Source organism: Chroicocephalus ridibundus, chromosome 4 (genome assembly GCF_963924245.1).
Source record: "Chroicocephalus ridibundus chromosome 4, bChrRid1.1, whole genome shotgun sequence".
Lineage (NCBI taxonomy): Eukaryota > Metazoa > Chordata > Aves > Charadriiformes > Laridae > Chroicocephalus > Chroicocephalus ridibundus.
This window is the reverse complement of record NC_086287.1, coordinates 93,134,040-93,148,000: the sequence shown is the minus strand read 5'-3', so window position 1 is coordinate 93,148,000 and position 13,961 is coordinate 93,134,040. Positions and strand designations below refer to the sequence as shown.

Sequence of the window (13,961 nt, the reverse complement as noted above, 5' to 3'; positions counted from 1 at the left end):
CCGAAGACGAATCAACTTTAATCATTACTTACATATTAAAATACAGAAAAATCACGAAGAAGGAGGAGGAAAGCTTCTGATATTCACTCAGCTCCCAAATGAAGCAATTCCTTCTATGTGTCTGCCAGTACTATACTCATGGAGAAGATGGAAAGAAAATATTAAAGAGGGGTCAGAGAGAGTGCTTCAGAAACCCCGAGCTGTTGCACAGGCTTCAGCACTTTCCATTTGTGTTCACGTATTCCTTTCCCCATGAGCATTAGAATTTGGAGAGACTGGTTCTGCAATTTGCTTATCCTTGGACACAACTTAGTAAAAAATTTAAAATGGATGCAACCTACAGATATTATTATATTTTGAGAATTTTTTTAAATACAGTTTACCAAATCTGTTAAATTACAGGTGAGAATATTTATTAAAAAAAAATAAACGTACCAGATAATGATTTTCAAGCATGCCTATTTAGCCGCTGCCCTTTTTTTTTTAAAATATAAAAGGATGTTCTATATTTTGCATAAGAAAATTGCTGCCAAAGGTAATTTTCAGTATGGAAAACGTGTGAGTCACAGATATGATCATTAGTCTTAACTGCTGGTTTTTCATTGCCAATAACCTGTCAATCACACAGAATGCAGCCAATGACATAAGAGAACTTTTGGCAGTACCAGGACCTCACCTCCTACTCTTCCCAGATGAGTTTGTCATGTAGAAAGAGAGAAAAATAAAGGAAAAGGAACTAACTGACATTTCTATCTTCCACAAGGTCCAAGATCAAAAGCGTTTCTCCAAACGGATGACAATTACTTGTGGAAAAACTCGGACCGAAATTTTCAGACAAGAAGTTATTCTTCTTGTTTTCCTAGACACACTAATATAGATCAGTTAATGGAATATTTATAATGGTGTTCAACCAGTTAAAGAAAAGAAAGAAGAGAGTCCTCTGTTTAGACCATTTCTGAGCTGCCTTTGCACGTGTGAACGTCTGCAAGTAGGTGAATAAAAGCTCAGAGACAGAGCTCAGTTGAGAGATATTCAGCTAGCCACATCCACATCAACTGCTGTTTCCTGCCTCTACAACACTTTGTGGTCACTACAACGCCCACACAGCATGTGCAGCTTATCTGGAAGGCTGGGCTCCTGAGGATATCATTCTCATCTTCCTCTAGCGGACATATCGGAAGGAGATGCAGAAAGAGAGGAGATCAGGAAGGCTGGAGCTGGAGTTACCGCTGGCAGACTGCTTGTACCAAAGGGCTTCAGCCAAACAGAGTCTTAAGGAAACCAAGTCTGGGAAAGAGACCTTGCAGTCTAGTATTTACTGCTGGGGACAAACATGAAGACTTAAATGTATAGGTCATGCATGTGGGGGGGCTCTGGAGGAATACTACAATTAGCCCTACCATGAAGAAAATCTAATTGTTTTTCAAATTATATAAAAATAGCATTTTAGAAGCATGGTGTTTTCCTTGCTTTTTTTTCTTTTTTCACTAACACTTGTGTTCATCTCTAAGAACAGCCACTCTTTGGATCTTTATATTGCTATTCAGGAAGATAACACTAAAATGCTCCTTCCTCTTGATGACCATCTGCTTCCTTTGCCTTCTGCACATACAGTTAAGATTCCCTATCCAAATAGGAATGAGAAAACTGACGTACGAATTTACACTACGGTATACATGAATAAAACCACAAACCAGCAAAGTGCACACAAAATTTCATTGGATTTATGTCAAAAAAAAAAAGAAAAAAAAATGAATGCAGCTCCTCATCTTCCAGGAGAGAGAAAACTCGCCAACAACCAAACCATTCACCAAGATGAAGAACAGTGGGACACCTGCTGTAAGGTAGAGAGCCGTATGGGCGCGTGAACAGTTAAAGTTTTAGTGTCCCTAAACTGTGCATTTGCCTAGTCGTAGCCAATTGCCAGAAAAGCAGCAGTGTTATCCATCATTTTCAGTACGAGTTCAGTCATCAAAAATTATCTTTGGATTCTTTGCATCTGGAACATCACATAAGAGCAGACATTATAAAGATAGCACTAATGATTAGGTCCTGTAAAAAGACAAGCCAAAGTACACCAGCCGTCACTGGAGAGAGATTCACGGATCTGAAAACTGAGAAAGCTGTAATCAATTTACACTAAAGATAAAGCAAATGCATCTTTTATTAAAACATACTGTTAACAGTTTAATAACATTTACCATCAAATTTTCAGCTCAAATAAGTAAGAGCCAGAAATTTTCCAAGTTACAAAATACATCTATATAGAATTTATTGTATTCAGCCTTACCTACAGAGAGCGCCTCCACACCGGCTGCCAATCAGAAAGACATGAATTACTGGCTTTAAGACCAATTTTATCAATCAATTTTAAAAGCTGTTATAATCTGTTGTGGATTATTCTGCTCTGAGAAAAGCTAAACACACCTGTACAATCAAAACCCCTAAAGGAATCAAAACCTTGCCCATCCATCCAGGGTGCCAGAATGTGCAATAAAAAAATTTTTAGACCAATTTGTTAAATTAAGCTACGTTACAAACAGGAAACTACGTACACTAACTATTATAAACTACAAAGAAGTGTGCAGAAACAAATAACAACTTACCTAACATACATTTTATAATCAAAATACCAAATACTTACATTAAAATGTTCTATTTCTACAGGCAAAATAAGTGAAGAAACAAAAAACAATTATTCACCCATGTAGATTATAGAAAACTCCCACAATACTAACACAAAATACAACAAAATACGGAAGCGTTAACAAGGTTATTTGGGTAGAAGGGTAAGAAAGAAAACCCCTAAAGGAATCAAAACCTTGCCCATCCATCCAGAACGCCAGAATGTGCGATACAAAATTTTTAGACCAATTTGTTAAATTAAGCTACGTTATGAACAGGAGACTTAAGTACACTAACTTTCATATACTACAAAGTGGGCATATTTTATGATCCAAACTCAAGTTCAAATAATGCAGGTATGATCCTTTTTATACAGTTAGCTACTTCTAGATTTATTTTCCACATTTTCTTACAAGTTCTAATATCAGCATAAGTCTGACTCATGTGGCACTAGAAGTTTTGGGGTGAAGGAAGCAGAGTTATAAACTGGCTTTCAAAACACTAGTTACAGCAACTGAAGGCTTGATGGTCACCAGATAACAAACTGCAAATAAATACAACACTGGGTTTCTGCAAACAGAACTCGAACACACGGTGCTCTCAGAGCCAGTTCGTAAATAATTTCCATCGTGTATCTCTGTTTTTCTCGCTTTTCGTAATTACTCAACTAGTTACGTTCACTTGCCATCACACACACATTTTTACAGAAAGACCGAGGATGCTGCTCTCTGAGAGCTGGTACTGAATCTTTAATTTCCATATAGCCTGAAGGGCTGTTAAAGAAACACCCACTCTTCGCTTTTTAGAAAGAATATAATTTAAAAAGTTATTAGGAGCAGATTTCCTGTCTCATACTCCACCCTTCAATATGGAACAAAGAGACTGAGCTGAAGATATGCAAAAATGTACAGATCCACAAAAAGGAAAAATTCTGTTTGGAAAGACATGCAGATTCCAAACAGTGTGTTTTTTACGTTTGGAAATGTATCAGTTAAATAGCATCTGCTGCCAAATAAAGCAGATGGAAGACTGGCTCTTTGCCGTCTTACCAACCTTGCTGAGACCTTGCTAGATGTTAGGCTGTTTCATCCTTTTGAAGCTCCGAATCCATACATAGCTCTTTCCACCTTGCTTAAAGTAAAACTAGGACTCTGCAAAAACACTGTAGGTTGTTGCTCTGAAAGTTATACTACTATGTATTATTTTTCCATAAGTACCAGTTGTTTTTGCAACTTTTCAAAATAGTATTACTGGTACTTTCATCTGGTGTAAACTGGTATGCAAATTGTTTTGAAAAACAACTTAAATTTCTGTCATTTCCGAAGGAAAATGAAAACTTGCCCCCTTTATTTATTATTGCTGTCCTCTTCATTCATTCGTTGTGTTGTACTCTCAGCATTAAATACCCCAATATACAGGAGAAGTTTCCAGGGAGTGCTCTTAATGCTGGATTTTCAAACTCCTAACCATCTCCAGAGACTGTAACATTAAAAATATTCTCAAAACTGGAATCTAAATTAATATATAAGGCTTTTCTGCCCCCTTCTGTTTACTATATGGTTGATAAATTACTTCTGAAAATACATAGTATGTAACACACGCTTCCACAATCTGGTGCGCTGCTTCATATATTTAAGATTTTAGAGTTCCACTAAAATATAATCCTAATAATCATTTTCATCCATTTTACAACATTCATGAGGTAAAAACTGTCCACTTTCATTAAACACAATAATTCTTTTCAATTGTTTATTTAGGAAAAAGGAAAAGTATGAGCCGTATGAAGGCATTTGTCCCGAACCAAGTTTCAAGTCGTGCACCCTTTGCATTCATTTCTTGAATGCGATAGCTGCCTCCAATCGTGGAACCAGAGCACTAAAGTAAACGTTCTGCTTTCCCCAGAATTCATCTAACGTGACCTTATGGGATTTGGCAAAGGGGTAGCTTAACCCACATTTTAATACCGCTATAATTGTTTTTAAATGTTTTTAGAGACTAATTACATTAGTAAACGTCCCCCTAATCTGCGTCTAAAACTCAAAGCCTTTTTCATCCCCACATACACCTCTCTCGCTCATTCTCAGACACCCTTACAATTAAAGGATATTGATTTCTAAATGTCGTGGCACAAGGGGCAAATTCTGCGCACCTTCAGTTCTCTCGTTTCTCAGCTTACCATGATGAATAGCAATACATTGCACCACAAGGGACTTCACACAACTGCATTTCTGGTTTTGGTGCCGTAACTTTCACATCAGGTTTTTCTTTACAAAATGAGAATAAAAGGATTCACTAAGGTCTCAGGCGCAGAACAAAGTTCCTGTGTGTTAGCTAAGTGGGAATACATAAACTGTTTACACACACGTGGTTCAGAGGAAGCACAAATCACTTCCGATGCTTTCCACATTTGTCATGGGCTAAGAGTAACAACCAGGAAATCTTACTGTATGATTACCTGGCAAATGGCAAAATATTAAGGCTTGTAACACATATATACAAGACTGAAACTTTTGTCTAAAAATTGAAGGAAGTTTATTACCTAGGACTTTCTTTTCAGTGTATATTGCTGAAAATCTTAGCTAGCATTATATTTAAAAATTCAAAATTAGATGTTTCTAAAAGGTTTTTTTAGTGTTTAAGCCTCACAGGCACATTTGAAACACTACATCACAATTTAAAAAATTCAAGCCACACATTTTGCGTCCATTTCTCAGACGTAAGTTATCAGCTGCTACTTGCTAGGCTCTCATCTGAATCACTGGACTATTACAAGCCATATTTCATCAGAAACCATTGACTTAGGAAAAATTAGACGTGGGAGAATGAATCAACCCAGTTCAAGTTTTGGTCAGTTTGAAGAGTTGTATAGATTAAGGTCTATCCCATACATACGTGAATTATTGAACTCTCCAAAACACAGATGAAATGTTGGTATTACATTGTTATTTTAATTCCATAACTGACCTTGCACTCTCAACCTACATGCTATCTGGAAGTTATACATTGTTTCTGAATTTATCAAATCCCAATAACAAATTACTAAACACTTGGCTTCTCAATATCTTAGTGCAACAATAATGGAATGCAAAATTCCAATGAGAATACTGCTGTACAAGCTTCTTAAATCCAAGATGCCATTTCTCCTAAGTCCTGTGTGAATTTTAACTCCCAATAGCGAAGGAAATAAATGTAAAATCTTCACAAACTGATTCTTTGTAACAAAACATCTTCACTTGCTGATGGTCTGTAACAAGAGCTCCAGATGGACAAACAACAGGGCAAGCTTAATTTCAAAATATGTAAGTCTCGAGCATAAATGTTGAAAGCAAGTATTACCATTGTTTGCAGACCTACCGCTGCTGCTGTAGATCTTACAGGATATGGCAAATAACTATGAAAATCACAGCCATGAGAGTTCTTAAACTATTCTCAATAGAAAGTTGTATTGATCCTAAATATAATGAATCGCAGAAGTCCGCATAATTCATAGCAAGTACTTCTACATGAAACGCATGTTTCAACGCAGGTAAAATAAAAAGACGTAAATCTGTGTTCCTACTGCTATGCAGGACCAGAATCAATCTCAAGATGCTGAGGCTGACAAGTTCTTGTGACAGATCATAGAATCATAGAATCATAGGGTTGGAAGGGACCTCTGGAGATCATCTAGTCCAACCCCCCTGCCAGAGCAGGGTCACCTAGAGCAGGTTACACAGGAACACGTCCAGGCGGGTTTTGAATGTCTACAGAGTTGGAGACTCCACCACCTCTCTGGGCAGCCTGTTCCAGTGCTCTGCCACCCTCAGGGTAAAGAAGTCCCTCCTCATGTTTCGGTGGAACTTCCTATGTTCAAGTTTGTGCCCATTGCCTCTTGTCCTGTCCCCGGGCACCACTGAAAAGAGCCTGGCCCCATCCTCCTGACACCCACCCTTTAAGTATTTATAAGTGTTGGAGGACGTTGGAGGACGTTGTCAGGAGACGTTGAAAAGCACTGTCCTGTTTTTCGGGAAAACTAAGATGTCAAAGTAACAGTGCTGTGAAGACCAAGCCACGCAAATATAAATGGCAGTTCAAATTCTGACTCCCTTAGTCAAACTTCCACCTCACAAAAAACTTTTTAGCAAAATATCAAAATTTTTGCTTCTATTTATGTGCTCTTTAAAAAAGTTGAGATACTGAACACAACTTTTAAATCCATACAAAGGAGTAAAATCCTCTAAAGCCATGAAGTTTTAATTATGATTTTTACATATTGTTAATATTGACTTTGTTCCCTAATTGTGAGTGTAGCTCAAACGAACACGGTGAAAACAGACCAGAGACAATTGTGCCATTTTCCTTCAGTCCTTTCCGTGCCCAGACATAAACAGACTGAACTTGCATGAAAGAGCTATTCACACGAGGGCAGCACAATCATCCTCAATTCTTCATGAAACAAGCCCATTAATTTTAAACAGAATTCTTACTGGTTGAAGCTACAGACGTGACACTTGAACCGGTAATTTAAAATAAATGTTTGCACACAGTACCGTTGACTGATGACAGAAAGTGACAGGGAAAGGTTGTTATTTATTGATACCACAGGGTTCAGTCCAAAACAATGACAAAAGTTCATCTGTGTTTTTGTCAGCCACTCCCAGACTGAAAGGTCTGCACTAAAGACTCTGCTGGATGAGGCCCCAGAAAGGCTGGAACACAGGATATACTGTAGGATAAATAAACCTGGCTTGCTTATAGAAGCTCACAAGAATTTCTGAAAACCTGATGAACTCCAAAGCGTCTCCAAATAAAACCTTCATAACACATTCTGATTAACACCCCAAATCGATGACTGCGTTTTCAAGACATTATCTGTAACACTCCACTCTCTCTCACCCCCAAAACACAGCTTAATTTTACATCTTCTGATGAGCTGCCTGCTGAGTTGTCTTCAGGACTCAATCTGCTTCCAGGGAAATATTTTTTCAGGCCTAGAGTTCAGTGCATGAGATCAGGCTCACAGCAGGCAGAATAACGTACCTGCAACTTGAAAATAAATCATACACCATACATCTTTCAGGATACTACATTCCTCAATACACGCTTTGTTTCAAACTGGCTACTTAAAAAAAAAAATTAAAAATCTTCCTGCAAATTGAGGGTCTCCAGACCCTCAGAGGGTGTACTTCCAGGAATGGACAGTTAGCTCTAAACTTTAAAGACATTAACAATCCTGAAGGTTTATAATGTTATAATTTATTTATCACTGCATTTTTTAAAAAGGGGGAAAAAAAGCCATAAATTAAACTTGGACAGTAGTTTACATCACCTAATGAGTTATAGTATCAACTGCAGCAAACGCGGGGAAGAGGTTAACTATATACCCCAGAGACTCAGCAGCCACTGTTTAGCGAAAAGAACTGAAGAATTACTGTTCTTTTTAAAAGCTTGGATTAGTATAGTAGGATAGTTTATTATAATCTATAAAAATCCTTATGATAAAAATGCAACAAAAATGAAAATGCTATTCATCGCCCAATAACATGAAATTAGGTGGGTCAAGGGGTTTGTAACTCACAGGAAAAAAAAAAAAACACATAAAAATATAAGTCTAGCTATTTTGTTTCTTATACCACTACCTCGATTATATTTCTTCAGGTTTGTTTGGGGTTTTTCTTAAAGGCTTTATGCAGGAGCAACAATAGTTTTCTAAATCTAAAAGAACAGTCATCCTATAATTCTTTCCACCCCACTACCCTCTGCTTTACAACTTCATTTAAAATCATCTCAGTTTTCAATTTTGCGTTATTTGACTACAAAACCACTTGTAAACACAGAAACAATCGCACACCGGAAACACAGATCTGGAACTTGGGAAATGTGGAGCCAAAAGGCTTGCCAACTGGCACACTGCAAACAAACTGGATGAACAAATCCTGTTCTTCAAAACCTATTATACTCTGTTCGTTAAACTTAATGGTAAAAGAAACATATTAATGATCTACACCAACAAAAATAAAGCAAGTTCATAAATCCCATCTGGTATACAACTGCATCACGTCTTCTCTTTTCCACGTAAAAAAACAAACTTGTTTTGTATCTTAAGACAAAAAAAGACAAATGCTGTTTTCTACAACTAGCTGATTGAATCTACCAACACCACAATTAGCTGCAGACAAGACTATCTTGAAGCAACTCTACTTTAATGAGCCAATGTCCAACCCACTAACAAGTCTTCTTCAAGGCCACCATATTAGTGGCCTTGCACAGTAGGCCACTAATTTTTTATTATTTTTTTTTTTGCACAGTAACTGAGGGCATTAAACTCTGCAATTCCATGTAACTCTCCAGTTCCCATAAAAGACAAAAATATACGCAATTCTATCTCTACACTTAGCAATCAGTATCCTTAATGGGTTAGCCACGTATGCATATGGTAAAGAACCAGATGCATGTGGTCTGTATTTCAACTTCGCCATAAAAAAAAAAAGGCTCAAGGAAAACAGCTGACCCAAAAAAAAACCAAACCAACCCACACACATTTACCTATGGATTTCCATATTTCATCAGAAACGCTTTTATTAAGTATGAAGAAAATACCCATTTTAAATTTAAATCCTCTCCAAAATTAAGACATTTTAAAAACTGCTCTCAATTACATCTATTTACCCAATAAAAATTTCCAAAATAACAGAGCAGAATTGTACAACGTAGTGTTGGCAGAAAACACCCATAAAAACAAATGACAGAGGGTTCTGTGAAACCAAACAAATTCCGATGTTATCTGAAACGATCAACCTTAACCATTTATACTTAGGTTTACCCATTCAGAAAAATGATTAATGGAAAGACGTTGACAAAAATAACACTGTTTCTGGACTGAAATCTTTCAGATGAAATAGTTTCTTCAAAACATGGATAGAAGATTTTAGTCACACTGTCACACTGTGTGTTCATCAATTTATAATCTCAAGACCCGGGCACATGCTAAATTTCAAACTTATCATTTGAGGCTGCCATACTGACAGGCCATCAGGCATTGTACCAACTCTCCTATCCAAGAAACTTTCATCAGCTACCGGAATTTTTGACAAGCATGGTACCTCATAAAGAAAAGAAATGAGAGGTTTTTAATAGCCATACTGCCAGGAAACGTTGCAGACAGAGGAAGGGAGACAATCACTTCCTGGATGGAAAAGCAGGGCTGTACTAATGCTGCACAAAGATAGACTAACCTCAGAACACTGGGACAATACACATACCCCCATTACTAATTTATTACATTATTTTGCTACTGTTCTTGGCTCTTCCCAAGCTCCATATAAATTCAGCATAACTCTGTACAATCTAAGGAGTTTTACCAGCCAGTCTGCAAGTTCTGAAACCTTACAACAGCCTTTCTTCCAAGAAAGAAACTTAAAAAAAACACTATCAACACTATGTCTTTGTAGGTAATCCTGAAAGCCACGTATTTTTAAGCAGCAGCCACTAAACATTGAGAAGATACTTTCTAGAACTCTTCTTTATTTTTTCCCCTCCCTCAAAGAAAATGAGATTTAACATCATGCTGTTTCTTCAATCCCATCCAATATTTTACACTCTTATGACCAAATCTGACAAAAAGAAATATGTCTGAGAGATATTAAACACCTGTTAAAATCTGTGGCTGGGGTAAGGACAAGCCCAAACGCTACATCCCACTAATGAAGTGAGAAAGGTCTCACCCATTAGCCCACAGCTCCAGCATGTGCTACCATCACAGGAACAGCATGAAAGATTTCAAAATCCCACAGCACGGAACGCCATGGACCATCGAGGAAACATGAGGCTCGTGTCCAGTGCAAAGGCAGAGGACTTAGGACAAAAACCCACAAGAAACTACGCTTGTTTAGTTCTGCTTCTCATGTGATGATTTATTGAAATGCAACAACTACAAGCCTTTCCATATGCTTTGTGGCCTATTGCTGTTCCCCCCAAAACGGTTTACATCTCACAAATTCAAAATTACTTCCTTTCAAAAGAAGTTTTCTCCTGTTAGTTTTTGCTGTAGCTTAAACTTTTTACTTGGAGATCTAAAAGCCTATTGTTCCTCTGTATCTCAACTGTTCATACAAATTCTTCATTACACAGCACCACGTACCCTTTATTTTCTTCCTTATCTGCACTGCAATTAGCTAGTATATGATGAAGTACTGTAACAGCGGATCAGAGTAAACAATAAGAACAAAAGAAGAGAGAACACAATCCAGCTTTCATGAAAATGTACTTACGCAAAATATCAAGAGCAGTAGACAGTAGTGTAATTCCTGAATTCAACATTTTGTAGTTTACCAAGAAACATCAGCAAGCCTTCAAAAATCACATACCCAGAAAAGGACATTGGAAGTTTTCCACACATATCATCCCTCACGTGTTTAAGGGAGAGACAGAAAGCAGAGTGAGACTCTCAAATGCCCTGCATTTCTGTTCTGGGAGCTAATAACATGGAGTAGTTCCTCATTTATTGCAAGTCTCCTTGAAAACTTCTGCTTCATTTCCCTAATAAGAATTTTTATGACTTGGATACAACAGTTTGGCACAAAAAAGCTCTGAGTTATCCCAATAAATCAACATGTTAAGTTTACTAGAAAAGACAACTTACCATTGAACGTAAATCTGACACCTGTTACAAAGTGAGACTCTCGCCTCCCTAATGCAGCTATATGGACAGATTATACTTTATCACTCCATTTTATAAGCAGCCAGTGTACAGTGCAACACACAGCATAAAATTCCACATCATAGTCAAAGCAGGTGATAGCGCCTAGCTGTGAATTCACCTGCTACGCTCTAACTGCACAATTCCACCACAAGACGACACAGAAGCGCCTCTGCCCAAGTTGTTCTTGTTTTCGTCAGACGATTGTATATTTCAAACTGACAATTCTTAGGAAATTAACTGAATTTTAAAAGAACAAATAGCACAAATCAATAAAACTGCGTGAATTTATAATGCACAGTTCACACACTTTACTGTGCGCTGCTGTAAAACAACTTTTGATTATGTTAAATCTGCACCAAATTAATGCAATTAACTAAATTACCAGAAAAACTGTAAACAAAATTCACTACAGAGTGGAAGAGAAAGCATCATAAACCCTAAAGTATTTATCTAAAAAAGAATGAGAGTCTGCTTTACTGGCAGTGTTGCTCCATCTGGCTGACATGCTTTTGCTAACTACAAAATTTTTTCGGAGTGGCAAACCCGGTATTATTGTAGTGACAGAAGGAGGAGGAGGAGGTTGAAGAATCTCATTCAGATGCAGAATCTGAAAATCACTATCCAAAATACTAACTCTCGTTGGCAGCTCTCCACTGCCATCCGCACTGTCAGGGGAAGAGGGAACAATGCAGAGAGTTGATACAACAGAACAGTCCATGTAGGTTTTAATTGGAACTGATCAACAAGTGATAAAGGTTTTTATGAATGAGACACAGGCAATTCAGTGAAACTGAAGTGTTACTACTGCCAAGTTAAACACATACACCCCTAACTATTTTCTTTTGAGTCATATAGGCCCACAGACTGCTAAAAGAACAAAAAACCCTCAGTGCTTTATTGGCAAGATGCATTTGATAACGTGCAACTTCATACCAACACTAACAAATATTTGGGGCAGAGAATCTTACAGCCTTCAAGACTTCTCTCTAAATTATGTTCAGACTGTCTGAGAAGCCGTCATCATAAATTTGTACACCCAAAACAAAAGATTAAACACCAAGTTCACCACTAAAACACAGGACAAATTTCCAATGTTTACAGAGATTTACAAAAAAAATAAACACCTCAGGTCTGACAATTCCCATAAGGAACTCAAAATAGTACAATGTACAGAGGAAAGCATTCATGGAACATGAGTTAATAGATTCCCAAAGGGTTCACATGTTTATGAAAATGTTCTTGAAAGTCTTTTGTGCACAAACTGCACTAAGCTTATGCACGAGAACTTGAAGATATCTAATACAATAACAAAAAAAAATTAATAACAGAATTGAAGGTTCCTTGAGAAATAGTAATTGATAAAGAGTATTTAGCAAAAACACCGGTATAATACTGTAGCTACTTGCTCTATTAACTAAAGAGTTATTGCATGTACTTTATATTTCTTTTGACATAGAACTTAGCCATAATTGACCTCTTCAATGTATGATTGGGAGCCTTCAAAAGCATAGGTAAATGTAGACACAGCACCTATTCTTAAAGAAAAATTAAATGGAAAACAGGAAAAGGAGAATGTCCAATCGTCAGGATGTTCGTCACAAGCACAAGAACAAAGACCAATAAAGGAACTCTGAACCGGGACCCAAACATTTGGATATCTAAAAAGCAAAGTTGTTTTGGAAAAGTTTTAGGACCTCAGCTGCTCCTAACTGGACAGATAGTACTCAAAATTACACTGAAAATAAATAGGACATTTGAACTTTTAAAACAGAGGTTGAGAAACACATTGGGTTCTGTATCATTTTAGATCTTTTAAATACAGATAAGGTATCTTTTTAAAAGATTAGACTACATTAATCAGAAGTAATTACGCTCAATGAACAATTGTGAGGTAACAGGCTGCATTATGCAACGGATACAGCTACGAGAGCAGAGTGTGTCCCTCCTACATAAAAATCTCCAGCTCTGAACCCTCATGGTAGTAAGGTCATAACCCATCCTGCTTCATAAACTGAAAGATATAATCAAAAGCGATTATGACCTTGAGGTAAATTTTTTAACATACCTATTACAAAAACAGCAATACTGAAAGTAAGTTAAAAAAAAAAGAAGTAGGGAGCAAGTAGTGGCCTAGTAGAAAAAGGGTAATGTTTGTGGTGGCGTTTTGGCTTTTCTTCCTTACCTCACAGGGATGAGTCCCACAGCATAAAGGAACTAATTTTTTCTATAGAGCTCTAGAGCGGTGCACCTGAAACGCTGCACTGAGTATAACATACCAAAAATATAGTCAAAATAATTTCCAGATATTGAGGAAGTTCAGTGTGATGAAAAAGATCAGAAGATGGAAAAACAGACTAACAAAAGATGAATTAAGTCAGTATATCTCAACTAGGATGGTATGACATGAAAGTTGCCTATACACCTTTGTAATGGAGAATAAAAAGTCATTATTTAGAGAAGTTTTTTCTCTAGCTATAAAAATATGAATGAGGAGGGGAAAGTTGTTTGACAAAAGAGTCTCCTGATAAGCATATTTCTCCGTCTGGAATCATCTCCACAGTAAAATGACAGGCACATCAAGATTTAGATATTTAAAACCATATTAGGCAACTCATACATAAAGGTACTGCAGGTCAAACCTGCTCTTTCATCCAAG

At 37.1% G+C, this 13,961-nt stretch overlaps 1 protein-coding gene across 4 annotated transcripts in view; it reads right to left on the bottom strand.

Moving 5' to 3' along the window:
- Nucleotides 1-13,961, bottom strand: part of BANP (BTG3 associated nuclear protein) — a 153,665-nt gene that overhangs the window by 121,153 nt on the left and 18,551 nt on the right. The gene's annotated exons all lie outside the window — the stretch shown is intronic.